Here is a 27,926-nt window from a genome sequence, read left to right on the forward strand (position 1 = left end):
AGATTCTTAACCTCATTAGAGAACAGAGAAATACAAGCTAAAACCAGTGAGCTACCATTTCACGCCTACCAGATTGGCTAAAAGTTAAAAATCAGTCAATTTTTGATGTTGATGAGGAAGTGGAGCCACAGAAGCTCTCATAATGCCCCTGATGGGACTGTAGAGTTGATATTGACTTTGGGTAACAATTTAGTATTGCCTCGTAAGTCGAAAAAAAAAAAGGAGAGAAAGGAAAAAAAAGAAAATACCATTTCTAGTGATCTGGCATCCCATTCCTAAGTATTCACCCCAGAGAATCTTTTAATATACACTAGCAGGCATGTGCAAGAAATTCTTAGTTGCACTGTTCATGTTACCAAAAACCTGGAAACATTATTAAAGGATAAAACTTGGTGTGTTCAAATAATGAAACACTATGCAATGGTGAAAAGGATGAACCACAGCTATAAGCATAAATATGGATGAGAACCTCAAAATACTGAATGGGAGAAAAAGCTATCACAGAAAAATACTTAAAATATGATTCCAATGTATAACATCAAGGACAAGAAAAACTAAAAAAAAATATGACATAGGAATATATACGTAAGTAGCAAACGTGTATTTAGAAAGTAATTCTGGTGTTTATTATTCCTTAAACTATATATTGTATTCTACTCTTTCATCTATGATATATTTCATAGTAATAAGGAAAAATAGAAAGTATTGATTTAATTTTCTATTCTGTGAGAGTAAGGATTACCCCCTTCCTCCTGGTCTCTGTTTCACATCATTATGAGACTAGCTTTCCTGTTATGGTATCCTTAACAACCAGATCCCTGCTCCAAACAAAACCAAGGCTTCCTGTTCACCATAGCATGGAGTATGATAGCTTGTGTAATAGAGGATTTAAGCTCCTCCCTAGTCTGATCCCATTGGACCTTTCTCAGCTTCTTTCCTACCACCTCATTTACTGCAGTGACATGGCTCAGCTCCCGGATCCAATACCAAAACATACTTTGAGTTTTCTGACTTCTTGGTCTTTGCTTCTGACATTCTTACTACATGTTAGTTTTAAGTCTAAAAACTGTACTTTTTATCACCAACAAGCTACATACCCGCAATAGCTATTTTGCATTTTTAAAATAGGCTATTGTTAATATTTTGTAAAGAGGAAGATCATCACGCCTAAAACAACAGACTTTCGTTTTCACTGAAAAATGCAGACACCGGTGTGTTTACCTGGGATTATCTGGTATTACCCTTCTGACAGAAGAATCTCTTGTTTAAGCTGAGCTCATCTTGTTTTTGCAATATGATGATAGAATTAAAGATCCTGACCACTCATATGAGTCTTACAACTATAATGGAATTATTAATGCTTTGTGTTTGTACTACTTGCCATTGGTAACATAGCCATTCAGTTGATTATCAAGTATCACTAGAAGATGTCTTCCTCATTTTACAGTTTAGGAAACTAAAGGAAAGAGAGAAGGCTTTAATTGCTAAAATAGCATGGTTTGGTAGGTGGGTTTAAGTTATTGCATCAGTAGCAGAGATAAGAATGGCAACGACAATAATGTCCTGAACATAAAAGGCTATCAGGACCTAAAATTTTCCTGTTACCTGAACAACTTGACTTATGGAAAAATTTACAAAATAAAGATGGATTTATTCAACAAACATTGGCTGGCCACCTGCCAAAATGCAAGGCAACATGTAAGGTACCTGACAGAATCACAAAGATTAATATGATGTAGTCAGTGTCTCCAAGAAGCTTACAAAGTAGGAGGGGGAATCTCTACCAGTATTTTTGACCAGATACTATACTAGCTTTTGTACGTGGGCTGAAGACAAGCATTGTGCTCTCGGTTAACACACTAAAAAGAACACCTCATACTTTTCCTTTACCATTAAAAGCCTTCAGGGGGCGCCTGGGTGGCTCAGTCGTTTGGCGTCCGACTTCAGCTCAGGTCATGGTCTCGCGTTTCATGGGTTCAAGCCCTGCATGGGGCTCTGTGCTGACAGCTCGGAGCCTGGAGCCTGCTTCTAATTCTGTCTCCCTCTCTCTGTGCCCCTCCCTTGCTCATTCTCTCTCTCTCTCTCTCTCTCTCTCTCTCTCAAAAATAGATAAACATTAAAAAAAAAAAAGACCTCAGAATGCATTCAGTAAATTAGCAAACATACCAAGGGGGAGGGAACATTCTGACCTATATCAGCATATTGTTTTTCATTCAAATAGCTCTTAGTTCACTGGAGGCTTTACATGAATGTTTATTACAATATTTATTTTTCTTGATTAAGATGATAGCAGGCGACTAATGAGTTCCATAACACAAAGTAGAAATCTCCACCTTCCGTATAAACAGGAATATCCAGACATTAACAACTCTGAAACTTAAAACAAATCAGAAAAGCGATTGCATGAAACTGTGGGCAATGACAGTCTTTTGTAAATGTGTCTGATGTAAGGTTAGCACAGTTACAGCTCTAAACTGTTATGTAAGTCTTAGTCCATCATACGGCTGCACACATGCCTTTGAACTAAGTGTAAGTAACATTTGCTGTGAACAGTACACATTTCCCAGAATTCTCAAAATCTTTTCTTTGTCCTTTAGTTCAATTACTATTATGAAAATATCATACAGTACAGACTAGCAATATTGATGGCAAAATTATTAGTAATAAAGGGAGTTTTGCATTATGGATCCTTGAATGAGCTCAAATAGAAATAAATCAGAGGAGTATTTTGTTGATAAATGATTCTACCTGCTATCAAGTAGGCAGCACATTGAAGGAGATCACTTAGGAATAGGAATTTCTTTTTTTTTTTTTATGTTCATTTTATTTTTGAGAGAGAGTGTGCACACAAGCAGGGGAGGAGCAGAGAGAAAGGGGACAGAGGATCTGAAGTGGGCTCCACGCTGACAGCAGAGACCCTGATGCGGGGCTCAAACTCCCCAACTGCGAGGTCATGACCTGGGTTGAAGTCAGACGCTTAACCAACTGAGCCACCCAGGTGCCCCAGGAATAGGAATTTCTATGCAAAAGGTTATTTTTCTGCACACATACCAATCTCTATAGTTGAACAAACTACAATATATTAATTATTGAATTTTAGAGACTATTAAAGATTATTTAGACTCAGATTTATAAACTTTTTAACAGCTGCACCCTTCCTTTACACAAAATCATGCACAGTAGCCCAACATATAAAACTAATAAAATAGAACTATCTAGAAGGGAGTGGAAAATTCTTCTTTATTTAACAAATGGAGAAAACAAGGAAGGTACATCATGAGGTTTTTGATGAGAAGGATGGCTCACAACTGAAAGAGTTTGCACTTGACTGCTTTGACAGAGTACTTTGTCAGAAGAGAGGACAGTCTTGCAATTCAGAATGAGAATCATGAGAAACCATATTTCCTATTACATTCCCAGAAAGTAAGTTATTACTAAGTGAGACGTGTCTTCTACCTATAGCAGTCACACAACCTCAAATTTGAAAGACTCAAAGAAAGTATAATTTTTAATTATTCATATTACTGTTTTCATAATGGTAGAGTAATTCACATTGAACCAATGCTCCCATAGATAACAATTTTCAGCCTTGGATAAAGTATAATTAAAGTATAATTAATACGTACTTGAAGGCACTGGAGAGTGACCAAAGCTGCTGGAAACTAGAGAGAAGTTGACCCTTAAAAGAAGGAAAGTCACACTAGAATCCGGAATATAATCTGCAATTTTTATGGCTTTTTTCTTGAGGGCACTCCCCAGTCCTGCAGAGTGGAGCAGTTAGAACTCAAGCAAAAGGCTAGTCTCTGAGGCTGTCAGAATGGCTGAAAAGTGAAGACTCTAGAAAGCAGATGACCACATAGGAGGAGTAGTGAATTCTGCATATAGATTCAGCCCAAATCTTTGACTTCTGTTCTGCACATTCATGGGAGAAACGCCAAGCAGCACAGCTAGAAGAAGCAGGCTAACAGGAGATCTAGGCAGAGATTACCATTGCTGGTGACCATACAGGAGACAGAGTTCAGAATTTGAGTCTAATAGAACAACGCTCACCAGTTTCCAGAATACCGCGGAGCATCCATGTTTGGCAAAAGTATCATTCAAAATTTGAAGGCATAACAAAGACATTTTCAGACAAAGGCTGAGAGAATACATCACCAGCAGACTTGAAGGAATATGATATAGTGTGGAAATTTGGATCTTCACAAAAGGATAAAGAGTGCCAGAAAAGGTAAATTTGTAGGTATATATAAAATACTTTTTCCTCATTGTATTTGATTTTTTAATGTTTATTAATGTTTTTTATTTTTTTTTTTTAATGTTCATTTTTGAGAGAGAGAGTGAGAGAGGCAAAGCATCAGCAGGGGAGGGGCAGAGAGAGAGGGAGACACAGAACGCAAAGCAGGATCCAGGTTCTGCGCTGTCAGCACAGAGCCCGATGCAGGGCTCAAACTCACAAACCGTGAGATCATGACCTGAGCCGAAGTCAGACACTTAGACGATTGAACCACCCAGGCACCCAATTTAAAAGCCACTTGTTATTTAAATAAAAGACAATTAAAATGTAGAGTTCATAATATATGTAGAAGTAAAAAGTGTAACGATGCGTAAAGACAGGAAAGAAGTGGATGCATAGCTTTATAAGTTTCTTACATTCTATGTGAAGGGGTAAAATATTATTTGAAAGTAAATTGGGATAGGTAAATAAACTTTAAAAAAAAGAAATAGAGAGGACACAGATTTATCAATATCAAGAATGAGGCAGGGTTATTAATACAGATCCTACAGACTTTGATAGGATAATAAGGGGATATTATAAACAACTATCATTTTTAAAATTGGATAATTGAGAGGAAATTCCCTGCAAAACACAACTTACTACAACCAGCTCAATATGAAAGGAAACAGAGTGGTCCTGTATCTATTTAAGAAATTTAATTTGTCATTTAAAATTATTAAAGTAGGGACGCCTGGGTGGCTCAGTCAGTTAAGCATCCAACTTCGGCTTAGGTCATGATCTCACAGTTTGTGGGTCTGAGCCTCCTGTCGGGCTCTGTGCTGACAGCTCAGAGCCTGGAGCCTGCTTAGGATCCTGTGTCTCCCTCTCTCTCTGCCTGTCTCCGGCTCACGCTGTCTATCTCTCAAAAATAAATAGACATTTAAAAATTTTTTTAAACAAATTACTTAATATTTGTGTAGAGAAAAATAAACTTTACAATGAAGTAATGTCTTGACCACTACTTTCACTTAGTGAGTAAAGTTAACATTAACAATATTGGAATAATATTGAATTATGTCCCAATATCTAATATGAATTTAATTATGAGAAACAGTAGACATTCAGATTGAATGACATTTTGTAAAATATCTGGTCTATACTCTCAACATTGAGGAACTAGTCTAGATTAAAAGAGACCAATGAGTCGTCACAACTAAATACAATATGGCATTCTGGGTTGGACTGTGGACAAGGAAAAAGAAATAGCTATGAAGCACATTAATTTGGACAATATGGACTTCAGATTAGGTAATAGTATATCAATATTAAACTTTCTGATTTAGGTCATTGTACTGGTTACATAAGAGAATGTCCTTGTTCTTAGAAAATATACAAAAAGTGTGTAGGGGTAAGGGCACAGTTGCCCTCTAACCTGGTAACAACTTAATTTTAAATGGTTCAGAAAGAATATACATACATATATGTGTATGCCTGTGTATGCACAAACAAACAAATTAAATATAGGTCAGAGAGAGAGAATGATTAAGTGGTGCAAAATTTAAATAATTTGCAAGTCTGCTGGGTATATGGAAGTTCCTTAGACTGTTGTAAATTTTGTAAATTTGTAATTATATCAAAGTTAAAAGTATACAGTTATTCACACTACCAGTATGTGTATCTATAGTGTATCAGTATGTGCATGCGTGTGTATGTGTATCTGCTAAATTCAGTGGCAGGTTGCTATACTCAATATGATATACTCATCACCATATAAGAATATGGTGATGCGTATTCTTAAGGATCACAAACCCTCTATATTGACAGTCCCACCATTCTCTATTCCTCAAATATTGTTGTTTTGGAAATGCTGGGAAGTTAGGGGAAAAAAGCTCCCTTTATTTTCACTCTTAATCCAAGCTAGTATGCCTCATATTCAGGATCTACTTAGGATTAACGCTGCCTGATAATATGAATATTTACAATTGTGACTTCAAACCTGTTCATGAAGCGATTTTATCTCTGCTGAACTGCTTCTAGGGAAGGATTACTTGAAGGAATTAGAATGATCCAAAAAAAGACCATGTGTGTCTAGCATGAAAAATCTGTTCATAAAAATCTACAAGATTGAATAAACCCAAACAAATAGGAAGCTTTAGTAAAGTTTTTTTTAATCATTATCAATAGTACACAGTGCACTTTGTTTAAAGTTTATTCATTTATTTTGAGAGAGGGAGAGAGAGAGAGAGAGAGAGAGAGAGAGAGAGAGAGAGAGAATCCTAGGCAGGCTCTGTGCCATCGGTGCAGAGCCCAATGTGGAGCTCCATCCCAGGAATCACAAGATCATGAACTGAGTAGAGATCAAGAGTTGGACACTTAACTGAGCCACCCAGGCACCTCTACATGCACTCTATTTATAAAGAGTCAAGTAATTCAACAAGTTTTGTTAAGAAAAATAGCAATACCCTCGCCTCCTCCTCCCCATTACCCACTTTTCAGAAGCAACTACTCTCATCTCGTACAGCTAAATATTTTGATGTTTACTGCCATGTCTCTAAATAGCATGCTTAATTGTTATTTCTTGGTTTTTCAGTTTTATAAACTATTTATTGGTTTCTAACTATGGGAGATGGGGACCCAACTCTTTGTTTTCCCTTCACCCACCAGACAGGCATTCATCGTTCCCTTCCCTTCCTTCCATCCTCCCATGGTGATTTTGTCACCTTGAAGACAATACAAATTTGTCCTACAGCCACTTCCTGCAGCGGCTTTGGTCTCGGTTTCTCTTAGTGGCTCCTTTTCCCTCCATGGCCCAGCCTGCTAGCTTGTGTCCCTGTATGTGTCTACACACACCAACAAGTGGAGTTTTTCTACTCCCTGTTTTTGTTTTTGTTTTTTCTTCTGTTTTGAAGGCAGAACAGCTTGTCTGGCTGCCAGTTTTATGCAGAGAGCTCATTTACAGCTCTACCCTGTGCATAGTCTCCGTCTGCAGTGACCGTCTCAGGCCCTGTTTCCTCAAGGGCTTTTAGACCCTAGCCTCTTCCGCTTCTATTCAGCTCTGATCCTTGAAGGCCATTGGCTTCAACTCATGATCACAATTCTAATTTGAAACTTCTCTTCATTTATCGGCATATGAGAATTTCTGGGTGGTATTTGTAGAGAGAAGAGCCAGGAAAATTATCTTTCGCTGATAAATAGTGAGTTTGAAAATTTTTAAAACACAACCTATCTCATTTCATTGCACTTCTGGTATGTACTTATTATACTCTTTAAGGTTTAACCTCAAATAGCTAATGGCCTACTAATTTGCAAGATTTATCTAAGTCTGTATAGATGTTGTTGTTGTTGTTAAAGTTATTATTTGCTTCCTGGTTTCACAGAACCCTAAAACTTCCAGGTTGCAAGCGTCGGTATTCTGGTGAAACATGGCTTAGTGGAAAGGCTAGAGCTGTAGTATCCTGAGTCACCTGCCAGCTTTACTGGCACTGTCACCTGACGTTGGATAATTTACTTCATCTCTCAAGTTATCACTTTCTCTGTTAGCAAAGTAGATACAATAATGCTCATCTAATAAAGCTGCTGAGAGGCTCAAAAGTGGTCATGGCAGCTTATGGTACTTGAGTGTGTACTGAACGCACCATTGCGTGCTCCTGCTGCATTATCTCTTAATGTACGTGAAATTTTTAGTCCCGTGCCTGACACCCAGCAAGTGTTCGATGAATGTAGCTATTAGTCTCATGTAAGTTACCTCATCCTAGCCAGGCTTTGATCCATATCTGACACCTTTCACCCTACTTCACCCATACCATTAGTCAGCAAGCCTCTGCCTGCACACAGAGCAGGTCAGAACTCCAGCTTTGGAGTCAGACTCCATGGATTCACGTCTTCTGCTTTCTAGCTGTCTGGCCTGGGGCAAATAAATTGAGTTCCTTATCTGTGAAACAAGGATAATAGTAGTTTCTTCTAGAGTAATTTTGAATATAAAATAAATTAATTCATGTAAGTACCTGGTACATTATAAACCCTCAGTAAGTTATTGCCATTATTTTTGTTATTACTAGAAATTTAGCTCCTTGAATAACTTATTTTATTTCCAGAGTGTTCTAACGTTAAAAACTCAGTTTGAACCGAAATCTGCCTCTCTGCCATGACTATCAATTGGTCCTATTTTTGCCATCTGGAGTAGCACAGAGAAAATCTGATTCTCCTTTCCCAAGATGGGACAATAAGCATTTCCGCACCACCCCCCCCCAACCCAGAATAAATACCTAACTCTCTCCAAATATTTTTCATAGACATGGATTTGGATCCTATCACCATTCTAATGACATCCTAAGAGCATGACTCAGTTTGAGAATCCTATAGTGGGAACACCACCTTCCGGGCATTGTCTGAAGAGTTTGGGGTACTACCACACTTTCTTCTTATGAATACTGCCTGTTTGGTTAAGCTATTATAAATTTAGGCTTTCCATTATATATAGTCAAACTCATTCATAATTGGCACAGTGTTCATATGTGTTAAATTTTAGCTCTCTTATTTTGCCTCATTATTTTAGCCTTCTGAATCTGTTTGGATCCCTAGACTGCCAGCCAGTATATTAGCATTCGGTCTAATTGTGTGTCGTTTTCTTTCTTTTTTTTTTTTTTTTTTTTTTTAATTTTTATTTATTTATTTTTGAAAGAGACAGAGAGAGAGCGCATGAGCAGGAGAGGGGCAGAGAGAGAGGGGGCAGAGAATCCCAAGCAGGCCCTGCGCTGTCAGCACAGAGCCAGATGCAGGACTCATAAGTTGTGAGATCATGACCTGAGCTGAAACCAAGAGTTGGACCCTTAACCAACTGAGCCACTCAGGAGCTCCTAATTGCATGTAATTTTCAAGTTTGATGCATGGACTGTCCAAGTCATTCACTCAAAATGAGAATATTTTGAGGCCCCTGGCTGGCTCAGTCCGTAGAGCACACAACTCTTGATTTCAGGGTCATGAGTTCAAGCCCCACATTGGGCATGGATCCTACTTAAAAAACAAACAAAAAAACCAGACAGAGAATATCTTGCATATTTATCGTCAAGATATATCAGTTCAGTTAACACTCTTAGGTAGTGTTACTATCAATTGCTTACTATTTCCTGCCTGTATAAATTTTATTCAAAATTACCCCTCAAGTGGGGGTTTTGAGGAGCTTCAAATAGTCTCATCTGAAACAAACCTATTAAAACAAAAGTAAATGTATGCCTTATTAATTGAAAATTAAGCACATTATTAATTTACATTATTAATATTTTTTTAGAGCGGCTGTTCTGGTGACCAGAAAGTTAATGAACATTGAAAAGAGAAAAAAAATTATAATCTATTCTAGAGGGTAGGCTAGAGGTTAGTAACAATACACTGATGGCCACAAATTTCATTTGAGCTCTTAGTTTAAAACTCTTTTCCATTTTTCACTCAAACTATGAAAAGGGAAAGCATACTCACCCTGGCTTTTTTTTTTTCTTTATACATAATATGAAGGAATTAATCAACCAATAAATAAGATTAAGGCAGGAAGAAGGAATGAGACAGAGATACTGTGGATCTAATTATATGCAATTCAGTGGATGACTTCTGAATAATTGAGCATTGCCTTGCATAACTTTACCCAGAGCGAGTTCCCAGCAGTTGGAGTTCATTACTTTGGAGCTTTACAAGCTAAAGATAGAATGTGTACAGGCTTAAGGGTCTGACTCCTGACCCCATGTAAGAATGCACAGAAACCACATTGGGAAATCAAGAAAAACTCAAGGGGAGGATCACTGAGAGAGCTCTGATTTGTCCAGTGGTGCCTTCCTGAAATTGATCGTCTACATTTCTGTTAGAGCACTCTGAAATGCAAATGTGACCATGTCTCTTTATACTTTAAAATAATTGTGCCCCACCAGCCCCCTTTCCCACTGATTAAGCATGGTATACAAGGCCTTTCATGATCTGGCTATATTTACTGGAAATGGTCAGTATAAACCTGAAGTAAATTATGATAAAGATACATGTCATAAATCTTAGAGGAACCATGACAACTCAAAAAATAGCTTAGAAATGAACAAAGGAATTAAAATGGTATGCCAAGGAATATTTGTTTAATGCAAATAAGCCAATAAAGTTGGAACATAGGAACAAAAATGACATGAGACCTGAAGAAAACAAATAGAAAAATGGCAGGCATGAATCTAACCACAAAACTAATTATATTAAATGTAAATGGATTAAGCAGTCCAATTAAAAGGCAGAGATATAAGTAAATAGGCTCCAACTACATGCTGTCTATAAGAGACACACTTTCATAGACAAAGATAAATACAAACAGGTTGAAAGTAGAATGATGCAAAAAGTAACCATAAGAGAGATGGAGTGGCTAAAATATCAGACAAAATAGTTTTTAAGACCAAACAAATTGTTCCCATAGGAGAAAAGGGACATTATAATGATAACACAAACAGTCCATTGGGAAGATAAACAATTAAAAACATATATACATTGGGGCCCCTGGGTGGCTCAGTCGGTTAAGTATCTGATTCTTGATTTTGGCTCAGGTCATGATCTCTTGGTTGTGAGGTCAGACTCTGCTCTAAACATGAAACCTGCTTAAGCTTCCCTCTCCTTCTTTCCCTCTGCCCCTTCCCTGCTTGTATGCGTGCATGCATGCAGTCTCTCTCTCTCAAAAACCAAAACCAAAACCATGTATATATATATACATCTAATGGACCTTTTAATATATGAAGCAAAAACAGAAAATTGAAAGGAGAAATAGAATTCAACAATAATAACTGGAAACTTTAATATCCTACTCTCAAAAACTAAAATAATAACTAGACAGAAAATCAGCAAAAGTATAGTCTTTAACACTGTTAACCCACAGTCGCTGCTGTCAGGATGGAGCCCACTTTGGATCCTCTGTCCCTCTCACTCTCTCACCCTCCCTTAGTTGCACTCTCTTTCTCTCTCTCAAAAATAAAAATAAACATAAAAAAAAAAAAGGCAAGGATGTCTGTTCTCACCACTTCTATTCAAGATGTAACCAGAGATTCTAGCCACCACAATCAGGCAACAAAAAAATGAATGTCAGTCAGATTGGAAGTGAAGAAATAAACTGTCTTTATTTGTAAATGATGTAACAACCTTCTATATAGAAAACTTTAACAAATCCAAAAAAAAATATTAGAACTAATAATGGATCTATTTGAGGTTATAGGATATAAGATCAGTATACCAAAATCAAGTGTATTTCTACCTATTAACAATGAACGATCTAAAAATGAATGATGCCTTTTACTATGATTTCAAAAAGAATAAAAATACTTAGGAAAAACTAAGAAAAGAAATGCAAGTGTTATACACTGAAAACTACAAACTGGCAGAGAGAAATTAAATAAGATCTAAATAAATGGAGAAGCATTCCATATCGACTCTTGCAAGTCATTAAAAAGATACCAAACAACTCAATTAAAAAATGAATGGTGGGGCGTCTGGGTGGCTCAGTCGGTTAAGCATCTGACTTGATTTCGGCTCAGGTCATGATTTCCCGGTTCATGAATTCAAGCCCCATTGTGGGCTCTCTGCTCTCTGTGCAGATCCCATTTCTGATCCTCTGTCTCCCTCTCTCTCTGCCCCTCCCCTGTTTCCACGTGCTCTCTGTCTCTCAAAAATAAATAAACATTTTTAAAAAATGAATAGGGGGCACGTGGGTGGCTCAGTCGGTTAAGCGTCTGACCTGATTTCGGCTCAGGTCATGATCTCACAGTTCGTGGGTTCAAGCATCTGGTCATGCTCTGCACTTAACAGCATAGAGCCTACTTGGGATTCTTTCTCCTTTCCTCTCTGCCCCGCCTCCACTTGCACTTGTTCCCTCTCTAAATAAATAAATAAATAAATAAGAGGTGATGGGTGGTTCAATCGGTTGAGCATCCAACTTTGGCTCAGGTCACGATCTCATGGCTCCTGAGTTCGAGACCCGCATCAGGCTCTGTGCTGTCAGTGCAGAGCCTGCTTCAGATCTTCTGCCCCCTGTCTCTCTGCCCCTCCCCCACTCGCACTCTCTGAAAAATAAACATAAGTAAATAAACATTTTTAAAAAACGTATAGAAGAACAGATATTTCATTAAAGGAGATCTATAAATGGCTAATAACTCATGAAAAGGTGTTTAACATCATGAATCATTAGGGAAGTGCAAATGGAAACCACAATAAAATATTACTATACGTTAACTAGAAGGTCTATGAAAAAGACAACCCATACCAAGTGTTAGTGAGGATGTGGAAAAAGGGGAATCCATACGTTGCTGGTGGAATGTAAAATGGTGCAGCCACTTCAGAAGACAATTTGTCCATTACTTAAAAAGTTAAACAGATGTACCATATGATTCAACAATCCCACTACTAGATATCACCCAGGAGAACAGAAGGCATCTGTCCACACAAAGACTGGCATGTGAATGTTCAGAGCAGTATTATTCAGAATAGCCAAAAAGTGGAAACAACCCAAACATTGATCAGCTGGTGAATGGGTAAATACAATTCCATGCAATGGAATACTATTCAGCATTTAAAAGGAACTAGCTATTAATATATACTACAGCATGGACCAACCTCAAAACCTCATGCTATGGTGGAAGAAACCAAACGCAGAGACTATACATTGTATGATTCCATTTATATGAAATGTTTAGAAAAGGCAAGTTTACAAAGACAAAAAGTAGATCCATGGTTGGTTAGGGCTGAGGATGGCAGTGTGGATTAACTATAAATGGACCCAAGGGAAGTTTTTAGGATGATAGAAATGTCTAAAACTGAATTGTGATTGTTGCACAGTTCGGTATAGTTACTAAAAATCATTGAGTTGTACTGTTAAAATGGGTGAATTTTATGTTCTGTAAATTATACATCAATAAAGTGTTTAAAAATAAAGAAATGCTGGGGCGCCTGGGTGGCTCATTCTGCTAAGCGTCCGACTTCAGCTCAGGTCACGATCTCGCAGTTCGTGGGTACGAGCCCCGCGTCGGGCTCTGTGCTGACAGCTCAGAGCCTGGAGCCTGTTTCAGATTCTGTGTCTCCCTCTCTCTCTGACCCACCCCGTTCATGCTCTATCTCTCTCTGTCTCAATAAATAAACGTTAAAAAAAAAAATTAAAAAAAAAATAAATGCAGTAGTCTGTCACTTTTTAACATATTAATAGAAACAATTCCAACAATAAGGATACTGAGATTTTTGTTCCATGCCAGTCACTGTTGTAAGCACTGTACTCAATGCTCACAGCAACCTATTATTTCATAGATAGAAATAGATATTATAATGCCATTTGCAAATGAGGACATTGATGCCCTGAGAAGTTAAGTAACTTGCTCAAGGTTGTGCAGCAAATAAATAGGTGAGCCAGGGTTCAAATCTAAGCAATTGGTTCTAGTAACCATGCTGTCACCTTTCTGCTAATATAAATCAAATTTTATGGTATTTTTAAGGGTCTAATGAGGCAGCATCATTGCAAACTTCTCCTCCTGAAGTTGAAAAATATACAATATACCAAGTTTGATGGTACAAAGCAAGGGAGGAAGTGTGTTATTTTTCCATTTTAGGAAAATAGTAAAAGTGCTAGCTTCCATTTTCGTTTTCTTCCCGTTTTATGGCGGGACGCAATGTATATCCTGAAAAGATAATGGGCTTTAGAATTGAAATAACTGAGATTTGCTCTCTGACTCTGCTACTTAAGTCATGTAACTTTATAGAGCCTCATTTTTCTTGTCTATAAAATAGACTTAATAATGCCTACATACCCGCATTGTGTGTGTATTTAACATGATGTGATTAAATGTATATAAAATCTTAGCATGATGCCTTGCTTCGGTAGACACTGAACAAGCGGGAGCTCCCTTTAGTCATTAGACTCAAGTGTCCTTTTATACATTAGAGTCGATCATGTCTTCTTAGCTGGACTATACCTGAAAGAGAAGGAAGAACAATTCAGAACTCATAGATGGCTTTTTTTAGTTGGTTAATTATATTTGATTTTGCTTAGCATATTAAAATAAAGCATGAAAGACCTCCTCTTCCACATGCAGACAGCTTACTTAGAAATTTTACTTTAATATCTGCTCCCATGCTGGACTCTAACCAGACTCCAGCCCTGGCATCTAAGAGATATTATTTCACTATTATCTCCTAAGTACCTTTAAGAGTACTTAAAGATCAGAGCCTCCCCGAAAGTGTGGTTATTGTCAGGACACCTCATCAGAGTCCTGATGGAAGGGAGAAAGGTGGCTAGGGACAAATCTTGTTTCCATGCCAGTATGAATTCTGTGGGGCCCGAGGCCCTGGTCACACAAATCACTGAGGGCTATTTTAGTATAAGTGTGAGAAACTTCCTCTATCAGTGGCCACTGACCTGTATTTATACATATTAAGAAAACATGTATTAAGGGACAAATTTTTAAAAGCATATTTTTTCTTAATGACAGATATAATAAATGTTTATTTATCTACTTGGTAAATTACTGAAGCATTTTGTCCACTGGATGTCGCTACTGCATTTGAAAAATAAACTCCATCCTGTGCTTTTATAAACTGAAATGTAATATGAAAGTTAAATTTTTTAGTCTTGAAACGACATGTTCCTTTCTTTTTCCCTGACAGAAGAGGAAGACACCACCAGATGACCCAGACTGATCTTATCTCGAGATAATTTCCTTCGAAGAGAAATCAGGAAGGAATTTGTTATGCAGAATTTAGGATTTGGCCAGAAGATCTGGAAGCATCTAAAGCCTGCTGAGGAATGACAATTTTCATATGCCTGGTACACAAAATAACTTTAAAATTTTCTGTTAGCTTGTTCCTTTTGGGGGAAGAGTTTCTTTTGATTTGTCCTTTGACTCTTCACGACCTGTAACCTGTTTCCAACCCAGGACCCGGTTCTTCTGAGGATGGAAGGGAGTTGGAACTCCGCTCAAATATTCTTTCCCTTTCTCACATCCCAACCCCTTCTGTGATCCAAGCCCTCAAAACATAAATGATAGTCATCTTTCAATTTTAAAATTATAACACTAAACGTTTCTTTATTCAAGGAATTGAAAGATAAGTCAGAATTTTTCTTTGTTTTCTTGTGTTTATTAATGAAATGGATCCTACCAGCATATTGTTTTTGAGCCCTTGAATATTTCCCTATCCCTGAAGTCAAATTGAAATAGAACAGATGGGAACACAGTAAGATATGTCACACATGCTACACAGGGAAGAATCAAAAGGCTATCAATGCTTTCCAAAACAAGCAAGAGAAAGAGAGAGGAGGGAGGGGGGTGCTGAGTGGGGAGGGGGACAGAATTGTGATCATTCTTGGTATGTGCTAAGTACCACGTGGCTCATAAAACTGTTTTGAGAAGAAAGTTAAGCCCTGAAAAAGGAACCACTCTCTCTATAAATGATATTTTAATAATCTTTTAGTTTAAGAACTCCTTTACTTCCTATTCTAAGATTTCAGTGTAAATGAAGACAAATGGGAAGACAACTTTTTTTTTAAAGTTTTTATTTAAATTCCAGTTAGTTAACCTACAGTGTAATATTAGTTTCAGGTGTACAATATAGTGATTCAACAATTCTATACATCACCCAGTGCTTATCATGACAAGTGCACTCTTTAATCCCCATCACCGATTTAACCCATCTCCCACACTGCTCCTCCCTCCCTCCTTCCCCATAACCATCAGTTTGTTCTCCACAATTAAGTGTCGGTTTCTTGCTTTGACTCTCTCTTATTTTTTTCCTTTTGCTTCTTTGTTTTGTTTCTTAAATTCCACATGAGTGAAATCATACAGTATTTGTCTTTCTCTGACTGACTTATTTCACATAGCATTATACTGTGTAGCTCCATTCATGTCATTGCAAATGGCAAGATTTCACTCTTTTTTATGGCTGAATAATAGTCCATTATATATATATATATATATATATATATATATATATATATATATATATATATATACACACCACTTCTTGTTTATCCACTCATCAACCGATGGACACTTGGCTGCTTCCATATCTCGACTGTTGTAAACAAATACTGCTGTAAACATCGGGGTGCATGTTTTCCTTTCAATTAGTGGCCTTGTATCCTTTGGGTAAATACCCAGTAGTGATTGTTGGGTCATAAGGTAGTTCTCTTTTTAACTTTTTGAGGAGCCTCCATACTGTTTCCCAGAGTGGCTCCACCAGTTTGCGTTCCCACCAACAGTGCAGGAGAGTCCCCTTTCTCCACATCCTCACCAACACCTGTTGCTTCTTATGTGGTTAATTTTAGCCATTCTGACAGGTATGGGGAAAGCAATTTTAGGACTTCAATCAAGATTATTTTCCAGTTGCAGAAGATTGAGGAGTTAGAGTTTAGAAAGACATTCTCTGTGACTGGTTTTTCATTTGCAAATTTCTTCCTACCCTGAGAACGATTCAAAATAATGAATTAAGATAACATTTTTTGAAATAGGTTTTTGTTTTAAAAAGTTCTATAGTTTTTACATCATTTTAATAAAATTACATAATTTAAAGTTAATATTCTTATATGAATAACCAACTGAGCCACCCAGGCACCCCACTTTATTCTTTTTGATGCAGTTGTAAATTGGGTTGTTTTCTTAATTCCTCTGATAAATCTCTTTGGCTTTTTTTTTTTTTTTTTTGAGAGAGAGAGAGAGCACAAGTTGGGGAGGGGCAGAGAGAGGGAGAAACAGAATCCCAAGCAAGTTTCATGCCATCAGTGCTGACCCCAATGGGGGGCTCAAACTCATAAACAGAGAGATCATGACCTGAGCCTGAGCTTAACCAACTGTGCCACCCAGGTGCCCTTCCCCCTCCTGCCCTCTTTGGCTTTTTAATCTGGCTTCTACAATTAAAACTTGGCACATAACCAAAATACAATTAAATGAAAAGTCAACAATAAAATATAGCATGCCCCCAATCACCCTGTATAAATATGGACATCTTAAAATGCACTTGTTTGGAAGCATTTCCAGAATGGTGGAATAAGAATGTATGAAAATCTGCTCATCCACAACAGCAAGAGAACCCTGGAAATTAACCAAAGGTTTACAATGTTCTAGAATCATTTATTAAAACAAAACAAAACAACAACAAAAAAACCCAGTTGAATATCAGTAAGAGCAGCAAGTTTTGTGGCTTTTAACTTGCCTTCTTCCCATCTCCTTTTCTCCATTTGCTGCATAGACTTAAAAATCAGCAGACTTGGGGAGCCTGAGTGGCTTAGTTGGTTGAGCATCTGACTCTTGATTTAGGGTCAGGTCATGATCCAAGATGTGGGATCGAGCCCCACATTGGGCTCTTTGCTGACAGCATGAAGCCTGCTTAAGGTTCTCTCTCTCTCTCTCTCTCTCTCTCTCTCTCTCTCGGTCTCTCTCTCTCTCTGCCCCTCTCCCCTGCTCACACTTACTCTGTTTCTAAAATAAAAACAAAAACAAACAAACAAACAAAAAAAAAAAACCCAGCAGGCACACAATTATGATAGTTGTAAAAACCAGAAGCCTAGGAGTCACTGGTGGGAAAGGGCAGAATGGATCTGAAACTGCCCACTTGTTCCATCCCTAGAGAATTGTCACTGTTTGACCTATTTTAAGCTCCTTGTAAAGCTCCATTCCCAAGGGTAAACTTTATTTGACCTGACTCAGAGCTCACTTTGTTTGAAGAGCCTTATCCTTAGGACATTTGTCAAAAAGAAGTAGTGGCAATTGTTTACATTGCAGATGCATGAGGCAGTGATACCAATTGGAGCTAATAAGAACCTAACCAAAAAAAAAAAAAAAGAAAAAATCTGGAATGAGATGTCCATGTGGTTCTTTGCAAAGCTCCGAAATATTCCTGGGAACCCAGAAAGACATGTGAATGTGCAGTGCTCTTCTTATGCTCAGCAAAGACCTAAGAAGACCCTAATTCCTCGCCTCAGACTGACCTTGGGGCTCTGCTCAAGCAGAAAGTAAAGGCTAAAGCACAATTGTAAACTGCTTACTGGAATATTAAATACATGCTCCAGGGGCACCTGGGTGGCTCAGTGGGTTAAGGGACTGACTTCAGCTCAGGTCATGACCTCGTGGTCCATGAGTTCGAGCTCCATATCGGGCTCTGTGCTGACAGCTCAGGGCCTGGAGCCTGCTTCAGATTCTGTCTCTCTCTCTCTCTCTCTCTCTCTCTCTCTCTCTCTGCCCTCCCCCACTCATGATCTGTCTCTCTCTCAAAAATGAGTAAACATTAAAAAAAATTTTTTTTAAAACATGCTCCAACACATACACAGAGCAGTGCTTAGACTGAAATTTATCATTGTAAACACCTGTATTAAAAAAGAGAAAAAATGTTAAATCAATAAACTGACTTTCCACTATAGGAAACTGAAACAGGAGAGCAAATGAAACTTAAAGCAAACAGAAGAAAGGGAAAAAAAAAAAATTAGAGTGGAAAAAAATAAAAAAGAATTAAAAAATTAATAAAACCAATTAAACCAAAGCTGGTTTCTTAAAAAGAAAATGAACAAAATTGACAAAATTTTAGGTGGCTTGACCAAGCAAAAAAGAAGTCTCAAATTACTAAGATCAGGAATGAAAGAGGGGACATCAGTACTGACCATACAGATAAAAGGATTATAATAGAAGCTCTGAGGAATAGTATATAAACAAAATAGATAACTTACATGAAATACACAAATTTCTAGAAGGACAAAACTAATAAAAGTGGAAAAAGAAAATGTAAACATGTTTATATATACCTGGACACCTAGCTGGCTCAACTCTTGATCTCAAAGCTGTGGGTTTGAGCCCATGTTGGGAGTAGAGGTTACTTAAAAATACCATCAGAGAGATCCTATTAGTAATAAAAAAACTTCCCATAGGGGCCTCTGGGTGGCCCAGTCGGTTAAGTATTTGACTCTTGGTTTTGGCTCAGTTCATATCACAGCTCGTTGGGCTCTGTGCTAATGGCAGCCTTTTTGGGATTCTCTCTCTCTCTCTGCCCCTCTCTCCCTCTCCCCCACTTGCACTCTCTCTCTCTCAAAAACAAACAAACATAAAAAAAAAAACAAAACTTCCCACAAATAAAAGTCCAGGCCTGGATGTCTTCAATGCTGAATTCTACCAAACCATTAAAGAAAAATTAATATCTATCTTTCACAAAGTCTTCCAAAAAATATAAGAGGAGGGAACACTTCCTAACTCATATTATGAAGCTAATATTGCTCTAACATCAAGATCAGACAAAGATACCACAAGGAAAGAAAACTATAGGCCAACATTTTTTATTAATATAGATGCAAAAATTCTCAAGAAAATACTCACCAGTCAAACTCAGCAATATGGTAAAAGACTATATGCTATACCCAAATGAGATTTTTCCCCGGAAGGCATGTTTTGTCTAGCATACAAAAATCACCAATGTAATGAAACATTAACACAATAAAGGATAAAAAGGGGCGCCCGGGTGGCTCAGTCAGTTAAGTGTCCGACTTCAGCTCAGGTCTTGATCTCACACTCCATGAGTTCTAGCCCCACGTCAGGCTCTGTGCTGACGGCTCAGAGCCTGGAGCGTGTTTCAGATTCCGTGCCTCCCTCTCTCTCTGACCCTCCTCCGTTCATGCTTTGTCTCTCTCTGTCTCAAAAATAAATAAAAACATTAAACTTAAAAAAAAGATAAAAATGTGATCATCTCAATAGATACAAAAGATAATTTGATAAAATCCAGCACACCATATGACTTCACTCATATGTAGAATTTAGGATACAAAACAGATGAACATAAGGGAAGGGAAGAAAAAATAATATAAAAACAAGGAGGAGGATAAAACATAAGAGACTCCTAAATACAGAGAACAAACTGAGGGTCACTGGATGGGTTGTGTGTGAGGGGGGATGGGTTAAATGGATAAGGGGCATTAAGGAAGACACTTGTTGGGATGAGCACTTGGTGTTATACATAGATGATGAATCACTGGAATCTACTCCTTAAATCATCATTGCACTATATGCTAACTAACTTGGATGTAAATTAAAAAAAATAATAAATAAAAAAATTTTTAAATTTCATTTTTAAGTATTCTCTACACCCAACATGCAGCTCAAAGTTATAACCCTGAGATCAAGAGTTCCATGCTGTACTGACTGAGCCAGCCAACCAACCCCCAAAATTCAACATTCCTGATAAAAGCTCTCAGAAGATTAAGGAAAGAAGGAAACTTTCTCAACCTGATATATGACATTGATGAAGAAAACTATAGCTAACAATGCACTTACTGGTAAAAAAACTAAATACTTTCCCTCTAATTTCAGGCACAAAACATGGATATCTATTCTCATTACATCTATCCAACATTGCCCTCAAGTTTCTATCCAGTGCAATAAGACCATTAAATAAATAAATAAATAAATAAAGTCATCAAGATTGGACAGGAAGAAATTAAAATTTCTTTAATGTAGATGACATGACTTTTATGCAGAAGATCCTATTGTATCTACAAAAGAATACTAGAACTAATAAATGTGTTTAGCAAGGTTGTAGGATACAAGATCAATACACAAAAATCAATTGCATTTCTATATACTGCCAGTAAAAACTCAGAAATTGCGGTTTAAAAATGCCATTCACAACGGTATCAAAAAGCATAACATACTTAGGAATAAATTTTTGTTTATTTAAATTTTTTTTTTCATGTTTATCTTTGAGAGAGAGTGTGTGTGTGGGAGGGGACAGAGAGAGAGAGAGAGAGACAGAATCCAAAGCAGGCTCTAGGCTCTGAGCTGTCAGCACAGAGCCCAGACTCACAAACCACAAGATCATGACCTGAGCCACAGTCTGATGCTTAACCAACTGAGCCACCCAGATGCCCTAGGAATAAAATTTTAAAAAGAAGTGTAAGACTTATACAATGAAACTACAGCACATCATTGAAAGAAAGAAGACCTAAACAAATGGAAACACAAGCCATACTAATGGATGGAATATTTAATATTGTGCAGCTGGGAATATGCCTTTAATTGAGCTACAGATTACATGCAATCCCTATAAAAATCTCAGCTGCCATTTTTTGCAGGATTAAGCAAGCTGATCCAAAAACTCATATGGAAACTCATATGGAGATTTCGAATAGCCAAACGATCTTTTGTTTTAAAATTTTTTAATGTTTATTTATTTATTTTTGAAAGAGAGAGAGAGAGAGAGAGACAAAGCAGGGGAGAGGTAGAGAGGGAGGGAGACACAGAATCCAAAGCAGAGCTGTCAGCACAGAGTCCGATGTGAGGTTTGAACCCACGAACTGTGAGATCATGACCTGAGTGGAGGTCGGACGCTCAACCGACTGAACCACCCAGGCGCCCCAATAGCCAAACAGTCTTGAAAAAGAATGACAGACTTGGAGGAGTCACACTCCCCAATTTCAAAACTTACTAAAAGCTACAGTAATCAAAATAGTTTGTTGGTGGCATAAGGATAGACATATAGATCAATGGAATAGCATGGAGAATCCAGAAATAAATCCTCACACTCATGGTCCTTGACAAGGGTGCTAAGAAAATTGAATAGGAAAATCATAGTTTTTTAACGAGTGGTGCTGGGAATAACTGGATATCCACAAGTAAAAGGATGAAGTCGAACTCCTACCATCCACAAAAATGAAGTTGAATCTCACATCATTTATAAAAATTAACCAAAAAAGGAACATCAACTTAAATGTAAGAGCTAAAACTATAAAGAAACTCTTAGAAGAAAACCTAGGTGAATACCTTTGTGACCTTGAGTGAAGCAATGTTTTCTTAAATATGATGCCCAAAGCATAAAGCATAAAAGAAAAAATAGATCATTGAACTTCATCGAAATCAAAAACTTACGAGCTTCAAAGAATTCCATCAAGAAAGTGAAGACAACCCACTGAATGAGGGAAAATATTTGCAAGTTATGTATCTAGTAAACATCTAGGACCCAGAGTATATAAAGAACTCTTAACAACAACAAAAGACAACTCAATTGAGAGAAGTGCTAAATATTTGAATAGTCATGACTTAAAAAAAAAAAACAAAAACAAGCACATGGAAAATGCTTTACATTATCAGTCATTAGAGAAATGCAAATCAAACCACAATGAGCTACCCCTTCACACTAGGATGACTATAATCAAAACAATAGGATAATAATCAAAATAACAGATAGTGAGTATTGGCTAGTTATATGTACAAGTTAAAACACTCATCAGTTGCTGGTGGGGATATTAAATGGCACAGCCACTTTGGAAAAAAGTTTGATAGTCCTTCAAATGGTAAATACAGAGCTATCATACGATTCACCACTCCTAGAGAAGTGGACACATATATTCACACAGAAACTTACACACAAAATATCACAGCAGCCTTATTTGTAACAACCAAAAGACGGGAAAAAGCAAATGCCCATCAATTAATGAATGTGGTATATCTGTATGCAATATCATTTGGCAGAATGAAGTGCTGATACATGCTACAAAACAGATGAGCCTTAGAAAAACATTAAGAGGGGCGCCTGGGTGGCTCAGTTGGTTGGGCAACTGACTTCAGCTCAGGTCATGATCTCACAGTTCGTGGGTTCGAGCCCCGCGTTGGGCTCTGTGCTGACAGCTCAGAGCCTGGAGCCTACTTCAGATTCTGTGTCTCCCCCTCTCTCTGCTCCTTCCCTGCTCACACTGTGTGTCTGTCTCTCAATAATAAATAAATGTTAAAAAAAAAATTAAAAAAAACACACTATTAAAAAAAAAAAGAAAAACAAAAACACTAAGAGAGGAGCGCCTGGGTGGTTCAGGCAGTTGAGCATCCTACTTCAGCTTAGGTCATGATGTCACCATTCGTGTGAGTTTGAGCCCCATGTCGGGCTCTGTGCTGACAGCTTCGAGCCTGGAGCCTGCTTTGGATTCTGTGTCTCCCTCTCTCTCTGTCCCTCCCCTGCTTGTGCTCTCTCTGTCTTAGAAATAATAAATGAATAAACTTTAAAAATAAATAAATACAGGGCAGCTGGGTGGCTCAGGAAGGGCAGAGAGAGAGGGAGACACAGAATCCCAAGCAGGTTCCAGGCTCGGAGCTGTCAGCACAGAGCCCAATGGGGTGCTTGAACTCATGGACCATGAGATGGTGACCTGAGCTGAAGTCGGATGCTTAATCGACTGAGCCACCCAGGTCCCCCTCATTATTTTATAAAAATTAATTAGAAAATAGATGTTTTTGAAAATTGTTATATTTATGAAACCACATCTTTATGGGGCTGTGCTCATTTTTTTAATTTTATTATCTATTATTAATTTATTATCATATGTGATTATCATTATTTTGATTTGTAATGGCCTGTTATTGGCAAAGAGATTTATGAATAAATGTTCAAAATAAACATGATAGATTAAAAAGAAAACAAAGCTAATAAATTATGGTTTTTAAATTAATGAGGTATACATGGCTCTGAGCTCTTGAGATAAATTTTCATGGTTGTCAGCCAAGAGAAAAAAGAGCAGGAATAGAAGGGAGAGAGGAAAGAATCCAGGAAGGAAGAGAAACAGAGATGGAGAGACAGAACACATAAAAACTAGTGGACAGGGGTGTCTGGGTGGCTCAGTCAGTTAAGTGTCCAACTCTTGATTTCAGCTCAGTTTGTGAGTTCTAGCCCCGTGTCGGGCTATACACTGACAGTGTGGAGCCTACTTGGGATTCTCTCTCCCTTTCTCTCTGCCCCTCCCCTGCTGTCTTTCTCTCTCAAAATAAATAAATAAACATTTGAGAGGAAGTAGTGGATAAACAAAAAAAGACAAGCAGATAAAGATTCAGAGGAAAGGAGACAAGCACACATGCGCCAAGGAAGAGGAGGAAGCCCTTTAGTTACAAAGGACTCGACGTAAGAGAAAAATACAATGGAGCTAGACATACAAAGAAGAACAAGGAAAAAAAAGCAAGAAAGAGAAAAAAGAAAAAGACCAAAGAGAGATGATCAGTAGCTTTTTATTATTATTATTATTATTATTATTATTATTATTATTATTTTAACGTTTATTTATTTTTGACAGACAGAGAGAGAGAGAGACAGCATGAGCGGGGAGAGGCAGAGAGAGAGGGAGACACAGAATCCGAAGCAGGCTCCAGGCTCTGAGCTGTCAGCACAGAGCCCGACACGGGGCTCGAACTCACAGACTGCGAGATCATGACCTGAGCCGAAGTCGGACGTTCAACCGACTGAGCCACCCAGGCGCCCCATGATCAGTAGCTTTTAAAGTTTAAGTGCAAAAATTTATTATGTTTCACTGTATCAGCCAGTGACATTTAAAACATATAACTGCTCATTATCAAAACTATTTGAAATTGTAATTAAAATGCTAGCCAAAATTCTAACTTGGTGATTTCCTCTAATCCTTCTGAAGTTCTCCTCTGAATGTGACCATCACAATAATTCACCAAGGAAAAATTATTATTGTAGGTGCAGCTGAGGAGTCCAGAAACACAATTATCACGGTGGCAGGGGTAAGATTCGGAGGATTTCCATTTCTTTTGTGTTAATTATTGTCATAGAAGAGAAATGACCAGAAGAAAGCTATAATTGTCAATAAGCTAGAGCTTAGCAACTTAAAATATACCAAAGCAAGAAAGCTTTATTATTAAATAACAATGAATATGTTGTGTCTCTTTGGACTTCTACTTGAGCAAAGGTGAAGGGGCTACTCTTATTCCTTACAAAGGGAATAAAGCCCACTGCTGTTGGAATTCAAGGTGTTCAAAATAAATACGATTCTATATGGCACTCCAGAGATAATGTCTTAATGGTAACTCCCTCCCCCCCGAAAATTGAGGCAGAAGAAAAAAAAATACAAAAAATAAGCTCATGTAGATTTTAAAAATGAAAAGCATCAACAGTTATGAAGTTCTAAGATATGACATGGCATGAAATACTGATGAGTGGTCTCTATTTCATTCAGGTAAACTTGAATAAGTTCAGGCAATGCAGATGCTTTAAAAACAAAAGGTAAATGAAGTTTTATGAGTTCATTTGGTTTGTAGAAATTCACTGAACTATGTAGTTATAACATATGGTTTTTTCCTGTACACATATTATTCTTTAAGAAATAGTTGTTTTTGAATCAAATCATGTTTTATGCTATTATTTCATTAATATTAAACTATTTACTAAATATCCACATATATGTTCTGCTCTGCCAATACCAAAGGAGGTAAAACACACAGATATAGCCTCAGTCTTCTTGTACTTCTCTTTCTCAGTTAGATAATGTATGTGAAGAGAGACATAAAACAGACCAATAGACACTCAGTGAGCTGACCACTGATGGACACAAGTGCTACATATCTTTGTATACGATAACACCACAGCTAAGTACTAGCATCTTTTCTTTAAGATAATTTGTTTATCCTTTGTTTTTGATTAATTGCCCATGGATCATTTAGAAATAGTATCTGCCCGGGGGTGCCTTTGCTGGCTCAGCTGGTGGAGTGTGGAATTCTTGATCTCGGGGTTATAAGTTCAACTCCCACATTGGGCGAAGAGATCACTTGAAAATACAATCTTAAAAAAAATAATAAAGGAAGAAGAAATAATATCTATTCAGATCTTTCAAAGCCCATCAGATTAATAACTCATTATTAATGGCATACAATGTGCTCTGTCGCCTTCCTTATTCCTTAAACCAATGTTTCTAAAACTTACTTTCACTTACTATCTTCACAATTTTTGCAATATCATCATGCCAAGTGTGCTATTATTTTAAAAATAATTTTAACTCCGATTCCTTTCATTGTAATACCTACTTTAACCTAGTCCTAAACATTGATATCTATAGAATCACAGATTTGCTTTTTAAAAACGGTATGCGTGGGTATCCTCAACTAAAATAACCACATGAGTGCTCAGTGGTATGCTAACCACACTTAAATAACCACGGTGTTAATCGAGTCAGCTTTGCTATCACCCAGCAAGAATGATAAATGTACCAACATAGAATCCTGCCCTACAGGACATAAGAAGCTCTATCTTCTATCTCAAAAGGTAGTCTTATTTTTTGTAATCTCTTGTAAGTAGACACCTTCCAAGATATGCATAATGAAGAATATATAAGGAAATCTGAGTTTCTTAATTTAACTTGTTCATATATTTCACAGATGAGAATATCTCTTAAACATTTATCTCTGAGTTTTTCTTTCAATTTCTTCAGATTTAATAATTACTGACATTTACTCTAATAATAATGACACAAATATATTGCTGTCTCTTACTTTTTAACATGCAGAACAGTGTAAATCAACCACAGCATCTGTGGAGTTTAAATAATAAGTAAGGGGAAGAATTGGATTGGGAGAATAAATAAGGCTTTCTTTGCTCATTTATTCAACAAATGGCTGCTGCCCTTTTTCTTGGTGCTAAAGATACATCAATAAAAAACTGTTAAAAAAATAGGTAAACCACTGTTGTCATGCATACATAATAATTAGTATAATACAAAGTTTTATGGAAAAGTTTTAAAAGACACATTTGTTTTTGAGATGCTTCCACTAGTGTTTTTTTAGTATCTCATTCCTTAAATAGTAACCTAATTTTGAAAATCTCCAAAGTTTTAATTAATATTTTAATTCATATTTATAATAATTATTAAAAATATTCTCAGCATTTGGGTATAATAAAATATTTTCAGGGGCACCTGGATGGCTCAGTTGGTTAAGCATCCTGACTTTGGCTCAAGTCATGATCTGACGGTTTATGGGTTTGAGCCTCGTGTTGGGCTCTGTGCTGACAGCTTGGAGCCTGGAGCCTGCTTGGAATTCTGTGTCTCCCTCTCTCTGTCCCTCCCCTGCTCACGCTCTGCCTCTCTCTCTCTCTCTCTCTCTCTCTCAAAAATAAATAAACATTAAAAAAATATTTCCAACATATAGAAAAGTGCAGATAATAATAGAAGACTTCATTCTTCCATGTGTTCAGACTAAAAACATTGGGATCACTGACTCCTTTCACTTACTATGCTTCACAATTTTCTGCAATATCATTATATCAACTATGCTATTGTTTGAAACAATACTTGAACGTTGATTAATTTTCCTTTCATTCTGAACCTACTTGATTCCTCTCCTTTACCAATACCTCCCGTATTATGTCGAATGTACCTTCAAAGTATATCCAGAATTCTACCACTTCTCATCATTCCACAGCCACCATCTTGGCCCAAGACACCATCATCTGTTGCCTGAATTATTACAATAGCCTCACAGTGGATCTGACAACTTCTGCCCTTGCCCTCCTCCCCACCCGTAGTGGGTTCTCAACACAGCACCCAAAAGAATCCTGTTAAAATATCAGTCCAATAATATTCTTCCTCTGCTCAAATCACTACAATGAATTCTCATACAGAATAAAAGCAGAGTTCTTAATATTCTATTTCTATGAGTTGTCTGTTTTTGTAAATAGTTGTTGTAGATTCATTTTCACTGTTAGATGATATTCTCTAGTAAGAAAATAACTCATTTTTTCTAATCCACTCTTTTATCTATGGACATTTGGGGTCTTTAATTTGTTTTGCTATTATAAATAATGCTGACACAAGAAATGCTAAGGGAGGGGCACCTGGGTGGCTCAGTCGGTTAAGCGTCTGACTTTGGCTCAGGTCATGATCTCACGGTTTGTGGGTTTGAGCCCCCCATCTGGTTCACTGCTG

General features: G+C 37.3%; 1 long non-coding RNA gene across 7 annotated transcripts in view; it reads left to right on the top strand.

Moving 5' to 3' along the window:
- The window catches only part of LOC132669975 (uncharacterized), an 83,209-nt gene extending 55,565 nt beyond the window's left edge, over positions 1 to 27,644 (top strand). For 3 of the 7 annotated variants that reach the window (XR_014137827.1, XR_014137829.1, XR_014137826.1), the window contains one exon: positions 14,870 to 15,505. This is a non-coding gene — a long non-coding RNA (uncharacterized LOC132669975). Of the gene's footprint in view, positions 1 to 3,747; positions 4,229 to 8,508; positions 8,619 to 14,869; positions 15,506 to 24,691; positions 24,736 to 25,187; positions 25,235 to 27,423 lie in introns of those variants that run through there. The other 4 variants (XR_014137824.1, XR_014137825.1, XR_014137828.1 and 1 more) reach the window with 3 other exon arrangements.
- Positions 27,645 to 27,926: the final 282 nt, after the last annotated feature.

The sequence above is a fragment of the Panthera onca genome, chromosome B3 (assembly GCF_046562875.1).
Source record: "Panthera onca isolate mPanOnc1 chromosome B3, mPanOnc1 haplotype 2, whole genome shotgun sequence".
NCBI lineage: Eukaryota > Metazoa > Chordata > Mammalia > Carnivora > Felidae > Panthera > Panthera onca.